Below are 21,166 nucleotides of genomic sequence, written 5' to 3'. Positions count from 1 at the left end.
AGGAGGATGTGGTGGTGGTGGTGGTGGTGGTGGCGGTGGTTGTGGAGGTAGTGAATGTGGTGGTGCAAGTGGTGGAGTTGGATGTGGATGTGGAAGTGGAGGTGGTGTCATTTTTTAAAAAGAATGATGGTATTTTGGGAATTAAAAAAATTCATTAAATGTTCATCTCTGCTTCTTTTGAAAGCAGCTTTGAAAAGCAACCCAAAGTCTGCTTTTAAAAGCTGCTGTCAAAAGGCCATTGCTTTTAAAATAATCGGGATATTTTCTTTTTACCAAACACCTTAAACTGCTTAACTTTAAAGTGAAGTAGGTTTTTGGCGAAAAAAAGCAATCCCAAACGGGGCCTAAGGCAAGAAAGGAAAAAAATATTATGCAACAAAATATAAACAATTTAGAAAGTGAATAAAATTGTTATGTATTTATAAGGAAAGCATCTATAATTTTTTGGTATTTTAAAAAAAAAAATTGAATTTTTTTTGGATTTTTTAAATATTTTTTTGCTCGCTGACGTCACAAAACTCGGGCTGAAGCCTAGGCGAAACCTGCCCTTGGACTTGCCCGGGCTGGTGGGACCCAGGCGAAATTGGGCTGCAGGCTGCAACGCTGGAGGGCCAAACCTTACCCTGGGGGGCCTTTTGCCCGGTTTGGTGGGCTGCGCTGGAGATGCTCTTAGAGACCACTTGGGTAATTGGATTGGTGGGTTTGCTGTCAACTTGGGGAGAGGACAAATCCTTGAAAGTGAGCTGTGGGGCTTATTTTTTGTTCTAAAATTAGCTATTAAGAAAGGAATAATGGATATTGTTGATGAAATGGATTGTCACTGCGTGTCGTCAATCTTATCTTGAGTAATGAGCTGAACAACTGTCATCCTACGACAGGCTTGATTAGCAGCCGCAAGAGGCTCTTGCCATTTGCCAATGCTCTTATTAAAAAAAGAACTCTATCGCTGATATATTGGCTACTTGGAGCCACGACAATGACCCGGGTTGCTGGTTTCTTGAGGGAAATTCGAATTGGCTTGGGCCTTTGTTAGGGGTGGGTACGGTTTGGTTTGGATTGATTTTTGCCTTAAATTAAAATCAATCCGATATTATTCATTCGGTTAGATTCGGTTCAGTTTTAATTAAAAAAAATCAAAAACTATTTAGTTTGGGTTGAACTGATTCCAGTCCGGTTTGGTTTTGAACCGAATTATAAAAATTATTATTTTTTAATTATTTTTTAATACAATTTTCAACTAAAATTTATTTTTTTGACTTGAAAATTAACAAATTATTCAATTTCATATAAAATAAATATTAAAACTAGAAAAAAAAAAGATATTTTGAAATTGAACTTGGATAAATATTAGTTATGAGATTAAAAATATATCATTGAATATAAATAAATATTAAAATTATATATTTTTTAATTTGACTAGTTATGTTCAGCTCGGTCCAGTTTTTGAAGACATAGAACCGGAACTAAAATAGGTCCAAATTGGTCCGGTTTGATTTTTGACCGGTTGTTGACTGTTTGGTCAACTCGATGTTTTTGGGGTTTGGTTCGATGCGGTTCAGCTCGAATTTTCGGTTCATCAGTTTGAATGCCCACCCCTAACCTCTGTTGATGGATGACTCGCTAGGGTTTATTAAAGGCTAATTTGACATTGTTGTGCTTTAAAAAAAAAAATCAATTTTGCTATACTACGAAAATAATCAGCTTTGAAATAAAGCAGCTAGAAGTTTAATAAATTGTATTTGAAAAAGTGTTGTGAGTAATCAAAGTATTTGGGAAACTTTTATACAAAAGCACTTGTTTCTATTTTTGTTATATTGGGAGGGAAAAAACCCTTTGAGCATGTATAATGACCCAAAAAACCACGAGATATAAAATATTAGTTGAAAATGAGCCATTAAATGTTAATAATAAAAAATTAATAATAAATTGAAATTGAGAAATAATATAAAAAAATTTAAAATAATCTAAAAACAAATAAAACTCTTTACCAAAAAAAGAAAAGAAACTCTCAACAACATAGCAGCCCCTTCCCCATCACCACCACAAACTCTCACCCCCTCCCTCCTCTCCTCCCCCCGCCGCAAACAATCGTCAGGCCCCTCCAACAACCCCACCTGACCCGACCCTGATACCATATCACCACACCCAATCCCTTCCCCCACACCAGCCCCACATAACAAACCTCACCCAACCACCACCTCTCTCTCTTGATCTCTCCACCCAAACCTTCACCGAGATGTCTACTTGATCTCCCACGCTGCCAAAATCCACCAAGCCATACCCACTGCCTAAATACAAAAACTTAAGCCATACCCACTGCCTAAATACAAAAACTTAGGGTTTTTAACTCTATTTTTGTTCAATTTTATGAAATTTACAAATCAACACATGAAATTCAATTTAATTCAGACTGATTGCTAGTGAAATTGCAGCAGCTATTGTGGCTCACAATAACTGGTCCATCTTGCAGTGAGAAGAAGGAAGAAGAAGAGTGTGTTGCGTGCAGAGGGGAGACAAAACCAATTTTGGAATGGGAGGAATATAGATTGTCATTTTGGAAAATGTAGTAAGGGCATTATGGAAAAAAAAAATTGAAAAAATCATTAAAAGGAGCTGGCTATTTTTTATTCATTCTACATCGACAAGCAACAAGAAAAGAAGAAAGAAATTATCTAACACTTCATTTCGATACTGATTGTGAAATTGCATTGTTGTGTCAAAAGAAGGATTATTGTTTAATGACTATTCAAGAGGGACCATTCCAATGCTCCTTTTTTCCATGCATAAATTGAACCAAAGGAATCACTCTATTTACTCTTTTTGGATGACTCACAATTATTTTTTTTCAAAGCAGCTTTGAGAAGCTGGGTCCAACTTGCTTTGGATGACCCGAGATTTTAAAATAAGCTGACTTGATTTCTTTCACCAAACACTTTCATTTGCAAAAATTATTTTTAAAGCCGCTTGTTTTTTAAGCATGACACTCCCAAATGCTACCTAAGACTTGAATGATTAATACTCTTTAGTTGTTGTCTGTTTCCTGGGGTTTTATAGCCCTCTCTCTCTTGTTTTCCTCCATCAGCGCTTCTCTCTCTCTTGGTCGATTGTGGTAGCTGACGAATTTGGTATTTGGATACGTCCACCGGCACCGTGACTAATCGATCCAGTTGTCCAATTGCAATCGCGCGTTGACTTTTTAGTTAATCGATTTACTATTTGGTGACAGGACCCGACCCAAATTCCACTTTGGAATTTGATCCGAACCCTGTGCGTGTCCGGCACCTAGCAGATGTCGGGCGCTTTTGACCAAAATGCCCTTATAAGTTTCCTAAATTCTTTTTCTTCAAGCTGGATTCCTGCCGAAAATTCGGCAGAGTCATGTTGCATTCCTAAGAGGACACAAATTAATGTGCAAACAACCAATTAAAAATACCCGCAAGTGCACGAATCTATCGAAGTATAGATTATGTAAGTACGGGGTCGATCCCACGAAGAACTTGTCGGCTTCCTATAAGTTCTAATTTGAGTACATAAAGAACACTTATTTAACACACCACAAATGCACAAATGAAAGAGGGAAACTAGAAATGAGTAAAGAAGTGTAAAAGAAATGGAACAACACAAGAAAACTAGAGAAAAACACAAACAGCACTTTCTATCGCCATTTTATCACCTGTTTATCACCTGTGAACAGTGCCGTGAACAGTGAACAGTGACGACCGGTCGCGTGAACAGTGACGACCGGTCGTTTTTCGGCAGAGTCGAAATTTCAATAAACGTGTGATGAGCGACCGGTCGTGAACAGTAACGACCGGTCGTTTTTGGGCAGATTCGTTTCTCTGTTTTTCAATTTCGACCTCTGTCCAGTGTTTTGCCTATAACTTTCCAACCGTACGTCGAAAATTCACGTTCTTTATACGGTTGGATTCAGAACAGAAAATGCAAGAACACAGCGCGGACCAAAAGTCCAAAAAAATTACGGAAACAAATAAAATTCAGTATCAAAGACACACCACGTATCAAACACACAACTCACACACACATTGGGGGGGGTTTTGATTTGTTTCAAGTGACCTATTTCTATTGCATGAAAGTAAATGGACTTTGAATTTAAATGAGAAAGGCAGAGATGAAATATCAAAGAGTGGAATTAAAAAGTAACAAACACTAGGGTTTCGGAATCCACCCTAAACAATTCTACCCAAGTTCATGAATACTCAAGTGATGAACTCTAAACGTGTTGATGAAAATGTTCGCAATCAAGGCCATGGGTCGTGGCTCAAGACGCATTGATTCTCTCTAATATACGTAAAGTGCATGGTTCGTGCTACAATACTTGTGCCCTCCCCATAACCGAACCTAGGTATGGTTCGTACTTTGATTCAATTACAAGGATAACCCATTAAGTTCAAAGAGAATATGAACATCACAAGAATCCTAATAGCATGGTGTTTACATTAGGTATTCAAGAAACCAATTCACATGGATGATTCTTACTTCATCCATTTATTGCTTAGGATAACATGAAGATACACATAATCCCAACAATCTCAAGAAGCATGCTTTCAAAGATGATCAATCAAAGAAGAACATACATCAAGGATAGATTAATTTGGTGAATTGGAATTCATCAACAATATCTAGAAATTCATACACTCAAGCATCAAAACAAAAAGGTAATCATGTTTAGGGCTTCAACCTAAGCCCTAGCTATGGAGTTTAGTTCCTCATAATCATTTCAAACACAAATTCAAAATGAAATTAGAAAGAGTTTACAGATTTTCAGAAAATGATGAAAGCTTCAAGATCATCAATGGTGGAAGTCTTCTTCTCCACTTTTCTTGACTGCACCTTGGCTTTCTCCTAGCTCCAAGCTCCAAAATCTGCTCTCAATTGTGTAGAATCTGGAATAGCCTGATTTCCCACGATCAAAAGGCTCCCAATATCAGATTGCAATTTTGACTTCTCCTCCCTCTCTCCTCCTTTCCAGCTTTTACCTTTTAATATAAAACTACCACCTTTGATAAAGCCTTAGCCCATTGTCCCCTTGCCATGATGGAGCTTTGACTTCACAAAGATGCCAAAAGCTCAGAAAATATCTATTTTACAAATGTAATTCCTTGTTACCAAGAGTTATGGTAACAAGAAGTTAAGATGACACAAGGGAGGTAAAAGCTGGCCAAATCCGGATTTCCAGAACTGTGGTAACATGATGGATTGGTTGGATAGGCAATACTTGTCCAATGGAGCTCAAATTTGGATATGTTGTAGTTAACATCCATTGGAACAAGTCTCATGAAGATCATGACCTCATCCGAGCACCAGAGCATGTTGATCCCAGGCCAAGAAGTTGACCTACGAAAATGAACAAAAACAGAATTTATAACTAATAATGCACTTTTAGCTCATTTTCATCCCAACCAAGGCAAAATCTAAGAAAACACAAAAAGGAAGTAAAAAGCTATAAAATGTCAAGAACTAACTCAAAATAGTGGGTGAATAACATGAAAAATCATGTGTAAAAATGAACCGAACAAACTTCCCAAACTTATCTTTTGCTAGTCCTCGAGCAAAACAGAAACTAAAACAAGATTCGAAACAAAACTTTCCGAACACTTTCCAAAGAGAGAGCGACTTATGCAAATGACTTAAAAGTTTTCACAAAGAAAACTCATTTTAGACATTATTCACAAGGCAGCAAAGTTCAGAACACAACATGTTCAAAGTGTAGTAGTGTGATCGCCAAATGGAACTCATTCTCCAATTTTAGTTTTCACACAACTTCAAAAATCATACCCAGCACAAATGTAACTTCAAATCTCACCTAAGTTGTCCTCTCACAAATGAATCACTCGGAAGAGGGTTACAATGCATCACTCAATAATAGACATGAGAATAGAGTTAAACCATAAGGGACTTAACTCAAAATTAGCAAGCTGAAAAACATGCATGAATATGATCTCAAGAAGGATGCTAAACACTCAAAAGCTGAAAAATGTGTGCAAATCAACCACATGACATTTAGGATCAATTTAGGTCTTTATTATAGGTTGTAATGGGGCTAAGGGTGCAAGGTGAGTAAGAAATGAAGGATATGGATACAACAAAGTCCAAGGAACTCACAATGTAAGAGCATATAATCGTTGACTAAAAGACTTTGAAACATCACGCTTAAGATTTTCAATTTTTTTTTTATTTTTTTTATTTTTAGGGGTGATCAAATAGACCACAAAGCCTTGTACCTCCACTAATTATGATTCACACTCCTTCCTTCCATTCGAACAACCAAGAAACATGGAATTGGATTTGAAACCATTGCCACTTAACCACAACTTTTCTCTTTTCTTTCACCCTTTGAGTGAAGTACTCTTTTTTTTTCTTTTTTTTTTTTTTTTTTTTTTTTTTTTGAAATGTAATAACCCTTCCCAAACTTAGCATGAAAAACATATCTAAATTAAAGCTCATGAGTTCCTTAGAAAGGTATATTCTTGTTTTTCAGGCTAAGGCTAGAAGTAAAAATTGGTTACTTGAAAGAAAAGGCTTACATACATATAGGCTCAAGGTGGTTAACAATGGAAAATCATGCTTAAGCATGCATACGGTTAGCTTGAAAGGCACAAACGGTCCAAAGAGGGCCTCAATATCATTTCTCAAATGTCATGTAATCAAATTGCACAAGAATGAGTGACTTTTAAGTGCTCAACCAAATCAATGAATAATGAGATCAAACAACAACTCGGATGTCAAGAAAATAAGAATATGTGTATAACACTCATGAATTGAAGCAAAAGGCTCAAAGCTCACATTATATGGTTATACAAGTCTAATTCATGCTTGATACAATTCTTTGGATCATGCAAATCCCTCAACTGGAGAATTATGAAACAAATGGCAAGTGCATAGAGGGTTTCAAACATATCATGCTAGAACGATGCCATTTAGTGAATAACAAATTTTTTTTTTTTTTTTTTTTTTTAGCATTTTCAATCAAGTCATGTAAACATTCATCACAATCTCATCGTATATGTCCGGAAAGTGACTTGAAAACAAAAAGACTCAAAACAGAAAAGAAAACAAAATAAAAGAAAGCAAGAGTTTAAGTGAAACGAAAAAGACTTGCTATCCCTTCCCAAACTTAAAAATAAACATTGTCCTCAATGTTAAAGAACTTAGGCATCAACAATGTTATAACAAGAAATAAAGGGAATAAAGCAAGTAAAAACAAGAACAAACAAGAAATACAACTACAACACGGCTGCAAAACAAAACGAAACAAAACAAAACAAAACCAAACTGAACCAAACAAAACAAAACAAAACAAGCAGAACAGTAAGCCCTAACAACAGTCCTACGCACGCCGAAATCCAACCCAAAGAAACGCACAAACCAAAATGAAAGCCCAACCCAAAGGAAAGCCCAAAAGCGAAGGAAGTATATAAAACAAAGAAACTGAGTCAGAAACACAAAGAGCGAGGACTCAGAAAAATAAAAAAAAGTGGGCCCTGATGTCTCGGCTCCTGTGAGTCACGGGATACAAAGTGAGAGACGTGCCGACAAGCAGAGGTCTCTCTCACGGTCCCAAGCCAGAATTATTGCCTTCATAGGAAGGCGTGACGACTTTCGTTTCTTGAAAGCGCTGAAAGGCGGAAATGCAATTAAAGGGGTTGGGGGACAGGTGAGGCGATAGAGGGGGATAGGCCGCAAGGGCCGCGCCAAACCAGAAGCGCAGTGGCTAGGGTTACGTAGAAACAAACTCTATAAAAGAAGAAGAGAAAGAGTTGGGGCAAAACACACAAAACTCAGAAACACACAAAAGAGAAAAGCAAGAACAAAAGAAAAGAAAGTTCAAATGGCCTCTTCCTACCCATTCTCGCTGGATCTCAACCTAGCTCAACCAACTCAGACTCAGGGCCAAGCAGTGGCACCAGTGTGGATGCCCTACTTTGCCTCAGCACGGGGGCACGTGACAGTGAATGACTCGATACTGCTGGACAACGATGTTGCCCTTGGAGTTGCTAGAAATCTAGTGACTCCCAAGGATATACGGGTGCTGGGATCAAGGGATGACAACCGGGTCGTGAGCGATGCTCTGGCACTAAGCGTGCAAAGCACAGCAACAGTCGCAAGTGTGGGTCATCGCCTAATTGCGAAGTCCCATGAGGTGGAGGTGCTAAGAGGTCAGTTGGCGGCAGAGCGAAGTATGGTTGAAGAGTGCCAGAGTATTATTAAAAGTTTAAAAACAGAAAGGGCAAGGATACTAGAGGTGAATCGACACCAGCTGGAGGCGTTGCGGGAAGAGAACAAAAATCTCTCAAAGATGGTAAGTGTTTACGCCCATGACATGAGAAAGCAGCTGGAGGACATAGACCGACCGGGAAAACGCAAGAAAACAGACCGCGAGAGTGGTTACGCTCAAGCTAAGAATGCAATCTTTGGGAGCTCGAGTGATGAGCCCCAAGAGGCTGTGCGTGAAGCCCCGGAAGTGGATAGCCAAAGGGCTAAACTCAAGGGTCCTATGGTCGAGACACCGAGCACTGGAAAAAAATGATTCTAGTGTATTATTGGTGTGCCTGTTTGTCTTTGCCTTTCGGTGAAATTTTATTTTTTTTTATTTTTTTTTTTTTCAATTTCTCGTTTTCGGAAATAAAAGAAAAGAAAGTTGCAAAAGACAAAGAAGAAAAACAAAACGCACTTCCCAAACTTGAATAAAGGGAATGCGACAAACTAAAAAGAAACAAAGCACACTTCCCCAACGGAAATAAAACAAAGACGACAAACTAAAAAGAAATCAAAACACAATGCACCAGAAAACAGGGAGGGAAAGAAAGTAAAGTGAAAGCAGAAATGCTTCCCTGTTTAACTTGACTCATCCGCAAATTGCTCCGGAAATACAAAGTGGTGTCGGCTCCCCTATGAGAATAAGTCTATTTAAACCACTTCTCGGTTGAAAGAAGGAGCATCCTGCATTTCAACCTGCAAACTCAAGAAAAACCATCAAAAAGCCCAGACAAAAAAAATCAATGGCATCCCCAGATATGCTTGTTGATGACCTTAACCTTGAGTTGTCGCTTGCACCACCAAATGCCCAGATACGGGCTCCTCCAAACCCTATCTTCCCAAACTCCTCATACCATCATGGTTCGGCCTCGAACTTCTCTGAGGTGGTGCCGCGTAGGGCAGTAATGCCGGAGGGCATGACTGTCAGCAGACTGACAGTTGCAGATCATCTGCATGTGGCGCAGAGGTCTGACCAGATGGCAGTGGACGAGTCCCACAATCTAACCGTGCTCAACGCGGTCTCGGCCACAAATTTGGGCATGCGCCTACTGGCAAGAACACGAGAGTGCGGGGCACTGAGTGAGGAGGTGGCGGCCCTGAAAGCTCTGGTGGCGGACCTGCAGAAGCGGCTCTACAGTGCCAACCAGCATGTAGAGATGCTGCAAAAAAGGAATGATGATCATGTAGAGCTGCTGCAGATTCTACAAGCAAGAACAGATAGAGGCAATTAGCAGAAGCCTCAGGTGGCGCAGAATGCAACAATGAACGTGTGATTAGGAATTTTATGTATGCATTTTCAAGTTTATAAATGTAATCACATGTTATGAAATGGAATAAGCATTTGAGCCAAAGTTCAGAGTGTGCAATCATGAAGCAATCTACTTCCCAAACTTACTAACAAAATAGAAACACAAACAAATAAAAGAAAGAAAGAGTAAGAAAAACAAAGAGAAACAACAAGAAATTCGAAATTACCTTGGTTGGAAAATTGTAACCCTAACACAAAAATTAAATAAATAAAATTAAATAAAAGAAAGTTTGAGTCTAGAGAAACTCCACTTTGAAGCGATTAGGACGACAACAAACTTCTTCTATTCACCTTGGGTTGCCTCCCAAGAAGCGCTAAGTTTAAAGTCTTTTGCCGGACTTCCAACATACCATGGTCACTTAGGGGGTTTTGGCTCAATCGCCTCCTTGTGCCGAACATGAAGTTTCTTCAAATCTCTTTGCCATCTAATCAACCCATTTCGTATTCTTTTCTTTTTATGCGCATGAGTAGATTTCAAAAGCAATTTTAAGCGCTCTTCAATACGTGGATTAGATGGAGGAGGCACATATTTAGGGTCGGGTGGCCTTCTCATTTGAGTAGAAGGAGTGACATTGAACATATGATTGGTGCTTGGAACATGGATGTTCAGCTTGTCTTCCTTTAGTACTTCAAAAACAGAATATGGCATTAGATTAATTGAAGCACCGAAATCAATTAAAGGTTCCTCAAACAATTTATCACCAACTATACAAGGAATTGTGAAACTTCCTGGATCTTGCAAATTGGGAGGAAGCTTCCTTTGCAAAACAGCAGAAACCTCTTCCGTTAATGCAACAGTTTCGCATTCCTTGAGCTTGTTTGCATCCAAGGAAGGAATATTGACTTGCACTTGCTTGAAAGTTTCCAATATGTCCTTGGCATGTTGATTTTTCCTAGAACTCATCAACCTGTGAGGAAAAGGAGCATGTAAGATATCTTCATCAGTAGGTTCACGACTTACCTTCTCCTTTCTTGCCCTTCTTGCAAGTTCATGCTTTGGGATCCACTCAGGTGAAGATGCTGCTTGTTTATCTTCCCCCATGTTGATTTCATCCTTTTCCTTAAGCTCAGTCACTTGTTCAACCTGCATTTCATCAACATTGTGAATCAAATTTTTAGAACCATCAATTTCACCAATTACCTTACCAGTTCTCAAGGTAACTGCTTGAACATGCTCACGCCCATTTTGTATCACTGTTTGGCTAGACATTATCCTAGCTTCCCTTTGACTCAAATATGTGACAATTTGCCCCACTTGATTTTCTAGATTGGCAATGGCCTTAACCATTTTCTGCATGTGGGTATCATTCCTCTGCATATGGGTGTCATTCCTCTGCATGATGAAACTATCTGTGTGTCTAACCATTGAAGCAACAATTTCTTCCAAAGTTGGTCCTTGAGGTGGTTGGTGAGATTGACTAAGTGGTGGTGGATTATAATATTGGGGTTGACCATAAGGTGGACAAGTATTATGTTGGCCTTGATATGGTTGATATGACCCTTGTTGAAAATTTGGATTGTCGGTCCACCAGAAGTTTGAATTATTTCTCCACTCCGAATTGTATGTTTGTCGGAAATATTCATTCATAGGCAATTCATTATGAAATGAGCCAAAAACATTTGCTTCTTCCATCACAAATTTATTGGAGTATTCTTACATAGTAAGTTCCACAATTTCAGTTGCGGCTACAATTGGAGATGGTGGAGGTGACTCCTCGGATGTTCCTGTAGGAAAAAGAAACAAAAACAAATCAAGATAAAATGAAACAACAATCAATAAACAAAAATAAAACTAAGTACTCTAAACATACTCAAACAAAACAAATAAGCAACCGTGCCAGTTCCCCGGCAACGGCGCCAAAAATTGTTGCATTCCTAAGAGGACACAAATTAATGTGCAAACAACCAATTAAAAATACCCGCAAGTGCACGAATCTATCGAAGTATAGATTATGTAAGTACGGGGTCGATCCCACGAAGAACTTGTCGGCTTCCTATAAGTTCTAATTTGAGTACATAAAGAACACTTATTTAACACACCACAAATGCACAAATGAAAGAGGGAAACTAGAAATGAGTAAAGAAGTGTAAAAGAAATGGAACAACACAAGAAAACTAGAGAAAAACACAAACAGCACTTTCTATCGCCATTTTATCACCTGTTTATCACCTGTGAACAGTGCCGTGAACAGTGAACAGTGGCATGAACAGTGCTGTGAACAGTGAACAGTGACGACCGGTCGTGTGAACAGTGACGACCGGTCGTTTTTCGGCAGAGTCGAAATTTCAATAAACGTGTGATGAGCGACCGGTCGTGAACAGTAACGACCGGTCGTTTTTGGGCAGATTCGTTTCTCTGTTTTTCAATTTCGACCTCTGTCCAGTGTTTTGCCTATAACTTTCCAACCGTACGTCGAAAATTCACGTTCTTTATACGGTTGGATTCAGAACAGAAAATGCAAGAACACAGCGCGGACCAAAAGTCCAAAAAAATTACGGAAACAAATAAAATTCAGTATCAAAGACACACCACGTATCAAACACACAACTCACACACACATTGGGGGGGGTTTTGATTTGTTTCAAGTGACCTATTTCTATTGCATGAAAGTAAATGGACTTTGAATTTAAATGAGAAAGGCAGAGATGAAATATCAAAGAGTGGAATTAAAAAGTAACAAACACTAGGGTTTCGGAATCCACCCTAAACAATTCTACCCAAGTTCATGAATACTCAAGTGATGAACTCTAAACGTGTTGATGAAAATGTTCGCAATCAAGGCCATGGGTCGTGGCTCAAGACGCATTGATTCTCTCTAATATACGTAAAGTGCATGGTTCGTGCTACAATACTTGTGCCCTCCCCATAACCGAACCTAGGTATGGTTCGTACTTTGATTCAATTACAAGGATAACCCATTAAGTTCAAAGAGAATATGAACATCACAAGAATCCTAATAGCATGGTGTTTACATTAGGTATTCAAGAAACCAATTCACATGGATGATTCTTACTTCATCCATTTATTGCTTAGGATAACATGAAGATACACATAATCCCAACAATCTCAAGAAGCATGCTTTCAAAGATGATCAATCAAAGAAGAACATACATCAAGGATAGATTAATTTGGTGAATTGGAATTCATCAACAATATCTAGAAATTCATACACTCAAGCATCAAAACAAAAAGGTAATCATGTTTAGGGCTTCAACCTAAGCCCTAGCTATGGAGTTTAGTTCCTCATAATCATTTCAAACACAAATTCAAAATGAAATTAGAAAGAGTTTACAGATTTTCAGAAAATGATGAAAGCTTCAAGATCATCAATGGTGGAAGTCTTCTTCTCCACTTTTCTTGACTGCACCTTGGCTTTCTCCTAGCTCCAAGCTCCAAAATCTGCTCTCAATTGTGTAGAATCTGGAATAGCCTGATTTCCCACGATCAAAAGGCTCCCAATATCAGATTGCAATTTTGACTTCTCCTCCCTCTCTCCTCCTTTCCAGCTTTTACCTTTTAATATAAAACTACCACCTTTGATAAAGCCTTAGCCCATTGTCCCCTTGCCATGATGGAGCTTTGACTTCACAAAGATGCCAAAAGCTCAGAAAATATCTATTTTACAAATGTAATTCCTTGTTACCAAGAGTTATGGTAACAAGAAGTTAAGATGACACAAGGGAGGTAAAAGCTGGCCAAATCCGGATTTCCAGAACTGTGGTAACATGATGGATTGGTTGGATAGGCAATACTTGTCCAATGGAGCTCAAATTTGGATATGTTGTAGTTAACATCCATTGGAACAAGTCTCATGAAGATCATGACCTCATCCGAGCACCAGAGCATGTTGATCCCAGGCCAAGAAGTTGACCTACGAAAATGAACAAAAACAGAATTTATAACTAATAATGCACTTTTAGCTCATTTTCATCCCAACCAAGGCAAAATCTAAGAAAACACAAAAAGGAAGTAAAAAGCTATAAAATGTCAAGAACTAACTCAAAATAGTGGGTGAATAACATGAAAAATCATGTGTAAAAATGAACCGAACAAGTCACCCCTGTAATTCGCTCGTTTCCCAAAAAATTTACTTGTAGAAAACATAATTTTATAATCACAAACATTCAGCATGCACAAAAATAGGGTTCATGCAACCAAACATCACATCATTTTGGCCTCATGCCTCTTTAAATCAAATAAAACATTTTACCAATAGAAACTGATCCATATTTTGGAACAAAATGAATACGTCTCTGATTTCAAAGTAACTAAACTGAACAACTTTTCAATCATTTGGTTTCACAGCTGCACTTAGTAACTCTAGGTTGCCTATGTACCCTTAACCAGGGATCAAGCCACACGTAGTTCTTCCTTTTTTTATATTGCACTTGTGTATCTTGCCAATTGCTATTTTTTATTGTGATTGCAAATCAATCCAAGTTCTCATGTTAATGATATGCTCAATAACATCCACAACTCTGAAGTAAAACTTTCCAACTTTTCCCATTTCTCAAAACAGTTCATACTCAGAACATAAGTAAGCCACTCACTGAACTTCCTTTAATTCATAAATCAATTAATATATTATTGGCTTAGATTATTATATATAAAAAATAAGAATAAAGATAAAAATAAATTATAAATACATACATATATATATATATATATATATATATATATATATATATATCCATAACAATAATTTAACTGAAACATATGTTTTTCTAATTTTATATATAAAACAAACTCATCGCTTAAGAAATTAATTGTGATCTATATAAAATCCTTTAAACTTAGAAAACTCTCCACCTGGACGTACCCTCATTTACATTCCGTCAATTCCGATAAGATTCCGTCAATTCCATAATTTTCTATTTAATTTCCATAATATACCGTCAATTCCTTGTGTCACATAATATGACACATCCTCGCACGCCTCAGTAACAACAAGTCAATTCGAGCCGCATTCCTCGCAGGCCTTGGGAACACAAAGTCGACCCGAGCTGCATTCCTCACAGGCCTCAGGGGACCATTAGTCAGCCTGAGCCGCATTCCTCACAGAACTCGGGGGACATGTAGTCAGCCCGAGAACGCATATCCTCGCACCGTACGATTCAGGCGTCCTCGAAACTCGTGAGGCATTATCATAAATGACAAAATTGTTTCAAGGCAACTAGGGTGTACTCCTGTGGAGGGTTTGAAATTCATTTTCCCAAAACATGTCACAAAATTCTGTTTTTCTGCAATTTCCCTTACACCAAAATCCCAATCTATCAACTTATTAAATGAAAATAATAATAATAATAATATTAACAATAAATAAATAGTTAAATAAATAACCCTTAGGAATCTGAAACTCATCTCTTCCATTAAACCAATTATAACTTCCAACAGCTATTCTCCAATCCATTTCAATAATGCATATAATACTATTAGGAGCTGATACTCAAAATAGTAATGCTAAGTCATTGAGCATAAATTAAAGATAAACAATATACTCAAACTTTTTAAATAAGTCTTTACTGAAACCCAACCCGGCTATCCAACCCTTCCCGACCCTCGTACCTTTCTAAATCATCGTAACCACTTCAGTATCCCCAAGAGACGAAACGGTCACAAAAGACCCTTGGTCAACCGTCTGGTCAAAGTAGTCATTTGGTCAACCGGGCCTGCGGGGCCCACAGCCTCACATTTCGATCCAAACGTTCCTAAAAGTCCAACAAAGTCAACTAGTCTCGCCCCAAAGGTTTGGCCTCGATCGAACGGTCTGATTTCACACGATCGCACAATATGACGGTTTTAGTTAACCTAATCTTTAAGTCGATGATTGGAGCATCCGGGGCTCCAATCCTCGATCCACGAATTCCTATACGATCCTAGGAATACCTAGATCAACATGTGTTAAATTGAAGACGATCCAACAATTCAAATGTATCGAACCCAAATAACACATAATGAACGTAATCTGTTCGAGGCTCAAACGATAACCAAAATGGATTTTGCGCACATCTACAAGCTCGAGATGACACGGGGGTCACATCACAACAAAATGTGGCCCTACCACACTGCCCACGCGCCGGCAACGCATGGGTGTGTAACGTAATTCCGGTGACCGAAAAACTCCACACCGCCACTCACCATTCCTACCACAGCTACTACTCGAGGCGGGGGTCATTTTATTCAACTGTGAGGAGGTCCAATTTGGATGGCAACAGGCTGGAATTTCAATTTGAAATCTAGTCAAAACCTAGGTTTCAAAATTGGTACCCTATACGCAAAAATCGATCCAATCCTACCCAACAGGCAACTAGAGCTTGAAGAATAGGTAAGAAACCATACCTAATCCGCCGTGATTGGGCGGCTTGCGACTAATGCACTACCTAAAACTAAAAGGGAGACTTTAAACCACGTATGTTTACCGACCAGTTCTATATACAACTCCAACCTTGAAGTTTAGGTAGGATTAATAAGCCAATTATAATAATAGTGAAGTTAAGAGTGAGACATCTACTAACAGAGCTTTCATTTTAAAACACTATATAGTATACGGATTTTACAATAATCACCTAATTTCACCCAGTTAGCATAAGGACAAAGACCAAAATATAGCACCTAATTTTACAATAATGTAATTAAAATACATTAAAATTACACACAATGCCACTCCTTCTAAGTCGAGCACACTATGCCACATGTCCAACTCCGGCCAGCCGCCACAGTCCGCCCTCGTCTGCATACCATCGCCAACCAGTAGTTGCCTCCGCCGCCCATCACTGGCGACCAACTCCGTTGCCCTTTATTCACTCTAAGAAAATAGAAGATTTTGTGTGATTCAAGGGACTCCTTGACCCTCAAAGGAGGAAGCCTCATTCACAAACCACTACACAAAACTTGTTTTTGTGATATTTATTCAGTTAAACAATATTTATATAAACAATCAATGTTTTTTTTTAATAAAAAACAAAGTCATTTCAATACAAATTTGTGAAACATTTGTATCAAATCCCTTATGCTCTAGAGTTATACATAACAAAACAATGTATATATCAATTATGCAAACAAAAACAATATGCAAACAAAGCAGAAAATGCAACAAAAAAAACATAGACTGCAACAAAAACAAAAACCAATTATATAGAAATATAAATTGCAGTGCCTTGTGTATTTTAATAATGTTCAATCTACAATCTAAAAGCAAAGCCATCATGTAGCAGGCTTTGATTCACCGCTTTTTTGGTTAGTGTCTTCTCCGGCCATGGTAGGCGTACGGGGATTGGGTGGAGAAGCGGAACAGAAAAGCTATGGTACCATGTAAAATTGTATATGGGAATTAGAATTCACTAATATGAATGAACGAAGATACAGAGATGTCCTTATATAGGCCTGATACAACAATATAGATCCCACAGTTTAGCTATTTACCAAACATGGTTCCTAAACTATTGCTATCCTATCTTCTTAAATTATTGTCATCTTGGTTTCCATTTTCGGTTATTGCAGGCAGTATCATTGCTTGGAGCGCAAATTTTAGAGCTCATTGCAGCTCTGCTTCTTCTGCAGAGCACTGCTAAGCCACAGTATAAGTTTGTGGATTTCTTCAAAGCTAACAAAGTATCAAAAGAGAGGAGCTAGCTGTTGGCATCAGCCGTAGGATTTGGGTTTCTATTCATATTGGTTTTCTTACTTCCTTCCTTGTTGACAGTGTTGTTGGGCCCAAGGTTCGCATGATAAACTTAACTGATTTTGGTTTTCTGCTTTTGTTATAATGTTTAAAGAACTTTCTCATCCAAGGAAAAAAAAAGTAATCAGAAACTGGGATAAGTACCTTTTTTTCAATTTTATTTGAACAAAAGGAAGACCGATATATGCCCTGTCTTTAGTTTTAAGAACTGTGGATTATATCATTTCTTTTGCCTAGAACGTACTTCATTTGATTTCACCATTTATGAGTAAGTCGATGTGATTTTATTTTAACTAGTTTAGAATCATATAGGGCTTTTAGAATTGGAATTAAGGATTTTGCATCTATTGAAATTGATACTATGGCTTTGAATTAACGGGGCTCACTTGATTTTCTGATCAATGTTATTAAACCACACGATGGCTTGGAGCCTCACAATATGCAATCACATAGTTGAATCTGTCAGTTTTTATACCAGAAACTGACAAAAGACTCTTCTCCACTAGTGCATTTTCTAATAAATGAAAGACTAGGCTTACATAAAATATTACTGAATGAACATGATTTGCATATTTTCCTCCCTTTTGGATTCCTGCTTTGGTTATCCTTGAAAGCTAAGTCTTGAAGTTGGTTTTGCCACCCAATTAGAGATGGATGCCATAACAAAGGATTGTCATGATTCTTCAGGTCAACTGAAGATCATCGGGAGTGATTTTCATAGCGTATAGGATTCAACTAGCCTAAGATTTTAGTTTCCTTCTCTGTTTATTCTTCTCTTCAAGATTTCTATGGCATTTGGCATTCAACTCTCCGAATCCACATACACAGTCATGTTCACCATAGAATGTCATGTATGTTAAAATTTCTACCCGGGTGAAAATACTGTGTTTTTTTTCTTTCTGTAGCTGTGCACTTGCAGGCCAGCTAAACTTGAATGTTAATAGATGACTAGACCGCTGGTAACAGTGATATTCATGGCATACTCATTTATGCTCTGCCCACCTTTATTCCTTATCCGAATATTACTTCCATAATCTGGACATGTCCTGTTCATTCTAGAATAATAGGAGTATTCTTAATGCAGAACAGGCAGACATTTAGCCGAGAAATTTTATTTTATTTTATTTTATTTTTTATTCGAAAGCCGAGAAAGTTAAGATAGGAGAGAATAGAAAGAGAGAAGAAGATTTGGATGAGGGAATTAAGGAAGTAGAAGTTTTGTTCATCAGTCATCAAGTCGTCTAACCGAGAATGAAAACATGATGACCTACCTATAGAGGCAAATACATTAGACAAAACCCTAGAAATGATCCAAGATAGTCACAAATGGCAAGAAATCATTATCTAGAAAAGCATAGAAAAATACATAAAAATCTCAAAAGTGATACCAAAGTGACATCCCAAAGGAAATCTGTTCCCTTTAATTTGAAGCTGGTATGATGAAGTTTCGATGGGGCCATGGTGATTTCAACAAGACACAATTATGTTCTGCAACAGAAATGAGGTTTAGAAGGAATCATTATTCTTCTTTTCTGTTTTTGCCCACCTGTTCCCTTTGGTGTAAAGTCATTGTCCCACACACACCCACATATAATAATACGTATCGAAGTGACGTCGTTTTAAGATCAGTTTAGGGTTTACGGTTTAAGGTTTCGATTAGAGGTATAAAAATGTTCTCAAGTTAGCTTTGCCAATGTCAAATTTGTTGTAAAAAAAACAAATTAGACTTATAATGGATCAGTTTCAAGTCATTTTCTAACACAATATTATAGTAATGCTTTTGAAATGTAACAGCAAGTCCAGTCGACCCAACTCACAAGTTTCATATAAATTCCAAAAGTTTGGGGTCCCATATATATTTAAAAAAAAAAATTCAATTGGTCCGACAGAATTTTATTATATAACCTTTGATATTTCCTTAAATTTCAAAGTTTTAAATTGGGTAGGCCTATTTTTTCAATTATTGCCCTACGAATCTTATGATTATTTTATGGACTTCAAAGTATAAAAAGACTCAGAGTCACACATTTCCTTGTTTATGCTTATCTAGCTGGTTCTTTATGCAGCAGGCTAGCTGTGCTATGCTAATTTAGCAAGAATACCCTTTTTTGGTCCAAAAAAAAAAAGAATTGATTCATCAATTCAAAACAATGGTCTAAGGTCCAATAATTAACCCATTTGAGGAAGGAGGAATCGAACCTAAAATTTTTGGTCATAGGTAAATGCTATTATCCATTTGAGTTATAAATCCTTTACATTTTCGGTGGGTACTAGGGCTTGTTTGGGATTGCTTTTCTAGGAAGCACTTCTACTTATAAGCGTTTTTACCAAAAGCACTTTTATTATAAAGACGTTGAAATTATCATAAGAAATCGAAGTGCTTCTTGGAAAAGCACTTGATAGTGCTTCCTGAAAAAGCACATGACAGGTGTTTCTCCAGAAAGTGCTTCTATGGTCCAAAAGCGTTTCTAAACTTTCATGCCAAATGTTGTCAGAAGCACTTTTAACTGTTCCAGAAGCACTCCCAAACAGGCCCTAAGTCTTTCTAAAAACTCATTAATCGGATCTCCCACTTTTAGTTTGAATATAAATTTTTAGGCCATTTCACTCATCAATTTGTTTATCAAATTCTGCTCATCAAATAATGTGACGGTCTTTCATTTGTTTTATTATGTTTTTATTATTTAACTAAAGAAATGAAACACATTCTCATTTTGGGTTTTTGTTTTTCTAACATGCACTATACTGTTACTTGTACATACACAATATGGGGAGAACAATATTAGTGGAAACTATTTTTGGTGAAAATTTTGCTAACGTTCTTCTTTTTTTATTCCTTTTAAATTTTTTATCTAATCTTTTTTTTTTCCTTCAAAAGAAAAAGAAGTTTGTATTTATTGTCGAAAAAGAATACGATAAATAACTTTATTGATTGTGTCATTCTCACAAATAAAAGCACTAGCAAGTGACAGAAAAGGACATAACATATTTGTCACACTGTATTATGAGAATTGTGTCTTTTTCCAAAAAATTGATAAATTTTTTCTTTTAAAAATAAAATAAAAAATATATTTTCTATAAACTCGTTGAATATATTAGTGAAGAAATAATAAAATTATCAATGGTATCTATCTACTCCGTCATAAAAATGGCAATATTGTAAATATGATATGTTGCATGGGACAAAAATTATAAAATGGTAAGAATTAGAATAAGGTATGGGTTGATAATATAAAATGTACATCAACATATAAAAATAATAAAAATAAAATCCTAAAGAATACGATTCTCGAAAGGAAAAATCTGTTAATTTGTCAGGAATTTGGTATTGGCCTGTCCACCCTGTCATGATAATAATTTCCAGCCCAGATTTATATGCCCAAGGAGTGGTCCCAGCAAAATTGGGTGGGCCCCAAACGCTGGTGCCATAGGCTCAGCTGGGTTCAATTTTCAATTTTCAATTTTCAATTTTCAATTAAAAGCCACACATGTCACATGCCACCTCAGCCTTATGCTTATCCCGCAATTAACGTTGGCTAATCACGCAAGACACGATCAAACCATTCCACCGTTGGATCTCCGCCACGTGTGCCCTATGAGTTGGATCCACAACACAATTGCCCAGCCCACAGCACCGCCAAGAAATAAATAAGGCCTTAAGAACCCCCAAAACCCCTCAAAACCCAAACATCTCTCTCTCTCTCTTGAACTTTGCGTCTGTGTTTCTCTCTCTAAAAAGCGAAAACCAGAAGGAAGAGTATGGCTGGGTTTGAGTATAAGGTGAAGGAGAGGGCCAGGGAGCTCACGATCTTGGTGAAGAAGGGGGTGAAGGTTGTGGGAGATTCGTGCAAGAAAGGGTGGTACAAGGTCAAGCACATCAGACGCTGATTTCTGATCC

The sequence above is a fragment of the Prunus avium genome, chromosome 3 (assembly GCF_965620075.1).
Source record: "Prunus avium chromosome 3, drPruAviu1.hap1.1, whole genome shotgun sequence".
In the NCBI taxonomy this organism is placed as follows: Eukaryota; Viridiplantae; Streptophyta; class Magnoliopsida; order Rosales; family Rosaceae; genus Prunus; species Prunus avium.
This window is presented reverse-complemented; position numbering follows the sequence as displayed.